Genomic DNA, 4,313 nt, shown 5'->3' with positions numbered 1-4,313 from the left:
GATGAGCTCAGATGGCATTAGCCATCAATCATTTGCGGACGCCTTCTGTATCCGGGACAACAGCGCGTTGCGGCGAAACTTCCACAACTGACCAACCAGCTGCAGGCTCAATGATGATTGACAAATGGACGAACCGGGAAGACCTCGTTCGTAACCTTGACGGGCAAAAACCCCGCAAGCCTAAACCGGTGATGGATTGTGGGAGTTGTGGTCTTCTACAACATTTCACCACAAAAAGACGGCTTTTAAACTACAAGCCCACAATGCAACGCCCCGCGGGTCTTGACACGTGATTTTCCGAGGCGGTGCTGAATCTGATTAGCTCTTTTGTAATGAAGATTGAAGTTGTGAAAATTCAATGCTCAGACAAATAAACAGGTAAATAAACATCGACTCTATCTAGGCCATATGTGGAAATGACAAGCTTTAACTAAGATACTTAAAATAATATCTTGCTTATGCAGCGTCATAATTTTAGTTATTTGGAGATTTATTGTCATTCCTGAGGACGAGATTGCAGTGTTACTCTATTCAGTGTAGAACAGCTTTCAGGAAACTCAGTTACTAAAAACAGTGACTAAATTTAAAATAACCTCTGAGTAATTTAGAATGACACCTAAGTTACAACTGAATTGAAGACAAACATATAACATTGAATGAGACAGTGGCTGCCCCATTCAAGTGTTGCACGTGCCCATGTTACAAAACGTATAAAATATAAAATATCATCCTGAATTATGCCCATGTATTGCAATCAGGTGCCTGTGGTTGATAGGAGGCTGGGAGGGCGTTGTTCAGTTTCACGAAAGCCCTGAGGGGAAAAGCTGTTTATCAATCTGGATATCTGTCCAGAGGTGTTTCTGTATGGTAGAGATTGAAAAGGTTATTACTGGGGTGCAATTTTGCAAGCCCGTTGTTGACATAGTGATTTGTAGATAGTTCCCATATCGGGTAATTGTGACCTGATCACAATTCTAGTGCTTTTCGGTCGATTTTGGTGCAGCTAGAGTACTGTCATGTGTAGGTCATCATGCTCTCAAATTACACTTATTGACTGGAAGAATGAACAACACTACATCCTGGAGAATGAGGCCGGGCTCAGGCCTCAATCGCCTTTATACAGGGGTCTGTGGGAGGAGCCACAGGTGCAGTCAGCAGGGGTCTGTGGGAGGAGCCACAGGAGCAGTCCAGACAGGTATATGTAGTTCACCACATTCACCCCCCCCCCCCCTTTGTTTTAAAATGAGTCCCCAGGTGGCGAAGTTTCTTACAAGTATATTTACAGGTTAAGTCTATCAGATGGTCGAATCTGTCGCTGCGATCTACGTAGCTCTGGCTGCGATTGCACAGGTGCCGGAGGTGGTGATTGCACAGGAGACGGAGGTTGTGCTGGTTCTGGCCTAACTGGAGGTGTCAGGGATCCCTCACGTGTGTGCGAGACGCCCGGAATATACCCGTACGAGATGCCTGGTACATGAGCGTCGGGAGGAGTCTGTGTGGGGCACGGTGTGCACGGTGTCACCTCGGGTACAGGGTTCATAGTTACCGTGGAGTGTTCGGGGTAGTGGTCTGCTGCTCCTGCGGGCGCCAGGTTGCGGATGGAGACCGTGTCCTCCCGCCCATCAGGCAAGACCACGTAAGCATACTGGGGGTTCGCATGCAAAAGGTGAACCCTCTCGACCAGCGGGGAGTATTTATTACTCCTCACATGTTTTCGTAGCAGCACTGGCCCCGGGGACGTCAGCCAAACTGGTAGGGTGGTCCCAGTGACAGACTTCCTGGGAAAAGAAAATAGGTGTTCGTGAGGAGTGGCATTGGTGGACGTACATAACAGGGAGCGGATAGAGTGGAGTGCCTCAGGGAGGACCTCCTGCCATCGAGAGACCGGCAACCCTTTTGACTTAAGGGCTAAAAGTGTGGCCTTCCACACTGTGGCATTCTCCCTCTCCACCTGTCCATTCCTCCGGGGATTGTAACTCGTGGTTCGACTAGTAGCAATGCCCCTAGCTAGCAGGTACCGGCGCAGCTCGTCACTCATAAAGGAGGACCCTCTATCACTGTGGACATAGCAGGGATATCCGAACAGAGTGAAGAGCTGGCGCAGGGCTTTTATGACGGACGTGGTAGTGGTGTCGGGGCAGGGAATGGCAAAGGGGAATCGCGAGTACTCGTCAATAATATTGAGAAAATAGACATTGCAGTCAGTGGAGGGAAGGGGGCCCTTAAAGTCAACACTCAGTCGCTCAAAAGGGCGGGTGGCCTTGACAAGTTGCGCCGTGTCAGGACGGTAGAAGTGCGGTTTGCACTCAGCGCAGATTTGGCAGTCCCTGGTCATCATCCTGATGTCCTCCAGGGAGTACGGCAGATTCCGGGCTTTAACGAAATGGTAAAATCGGGTGACCCCCCACTGGCAAAGATGTGCATGAAGGGCATACAGCTGGTCGAGCTGTGCGCTAGCACACGTTCCCCAGGATAGGGCATCAGGGGGCTCATTGAGTCTGCCAGGCCGGTACAGGATATCATAATTGTAGGTGGAGAGTTCTATTCTCCACCGCAAAATTTTATCATTTTTGATTTTGCCCCGCTGTTGGTTGCTGAACATGAACGCAACCGAGCGCTGGTCGGTCAGCAAGGTGAACCTTTTGCCGGCAAGATAGTGCCTCCAGTGCCTAATAGCTTCCACTATGGCCTGGGCTTATTTCTCCACCGCGGAGTGCCGAAGTTCAGAGCCTTGAAGGGTACGAGAAAAGAATGCTACTGGCCTGCCTTCCTGATTGAGGGTAGCGGCAAGCGCGAAATCGGAGGCGTCACTCTCTACTTGGAAGGGAATGGTCTCGTCCACCGCATGCATCGTTGCTTTGATAATGTCCCCTTTAATGCAGCTGAAGGCCGCGCAGGCCTCAGCAGAGAGGGGAAAAGTGGTAGACTTGACCAGGGGGCGGGCCTTGTCTGCGTAATGGGGAACCCATTGGGCGTAATAGGATATAGGGCGTAATTGGGTATCCACGAGATACCCAAGGATAGCGAGTCGGGTGGTTCTGAACACACACTTGTCCCTGTTATAAGTAAGGTTCAAAGCTTCGGCCACTTGGAAAAATCATTGGAGGTTGGCGTCGTGATCCGACCAGTCGCAACCACAGATGGTGATGTTACCTAGATAGGGAAATGTGGCCTTCAGGTTGTACTGGTCCACCATCCGGTCCATTTCCCTCTGGAAGACTGAGACACCATTGGTGACACCAAATGGGATGCACAGGAAATGATAGAGCCTGTCGCCCGCCTCGAAGGCGGTGTAGGGGCAGTCCTCTGGGCGGATGGGGAGCTGGTGATAAGCGGATTTCAGATTTATTGTCGAGTACACCTTGTACTGAGCTATCTGGTTGACCATATCCGCGATGCGGGGTAGGGGGTACGCGTCAAGCTGCGTGAACCTATTGATGGTCTGACTATAGTCCACAACCATCCTATTTTTCTGCCCAGTCCGAACAACAACCACCTGGACCGCCAAGGGCTTGTGCTTGGCTCGATGATTCCCTCCCCGAGCAGCCGCTGCACCTCTGACTGAATGAAGGCCCAGTCCCCTGCGCTGTACCTCCTGCTTTTAGTCGCCACCGGTTTACAGTCGCGGGTCAGGTTGGCGAACAGCGATGGGGGAGGGATCCTGAGGGTCCAAATCCAATCTTTCCGGACGTAAAACGGCTTCCATGTTTTAACTTCCAGTCAATAAAATTGATGCACCATCAATAACTCACTCTGAGATGTAAGAAGCGAGATATCGGCTTTTATTGTCTGGAAGAATGAACAACACTACATCCTGGAGAATGAGGCCGGGCTCAGGCCTCAATCGCCTTTATACAGGGGTCTGTGGGAGGAGCCACAGGAGCAGTCCAGACAGGTATATGTAGTTCACCACAGGATTACCAGCAGCTTTTGGGGCAGATTTGCTCTTTAAACTCCTAAGATGGTTTAAGCACTGCTGAGCTTTCCCTGCTATCAAGGAGGTGTTGGTGGTCCACCAGAGCTTCTTTGTGATGTTCATTCCCAAGAACTTAAAGCTGGAGACTCTTTCCACTGCTTCACTGTTTGTGAGTAGTGGAGCTTGTTGATACCTTCTTCATTTCCTGAAATTGATAATCATTTATTTGTATTTTTATGTTGAGCTATGATAATTGCACCATTCAGACAGTTTCAGCCCCATCATAGTGCTTTCCGTGTAAGTGATAACTTAAAGACTTACAAGATAGTTCCCTGGTACTTAACATCAAATAAAAATTGAGGTTTTCTCAAGCTGTTTCCAAAACCTCAGAACAAAA

This window comes from Hemitrygon akajei, chromosome 15 (assembly GCF_048418815.1).
Source record: "Hemitrygon akajei chromosome 15, sHemAka1.3, whole genome shotgun sequence".
Taxonomy (NCBI): Eukaryota; Metazoa; Chordata; class Chondrichthyes; order Myliobatiformes; family Dasyatidae; genus Hemitrygon; species Hemitrygon akajei.
The sequence above is the reverse complement of the archived record's forward strand: the minus strand, read 5'-3'. Positions refer to the sequence as shown.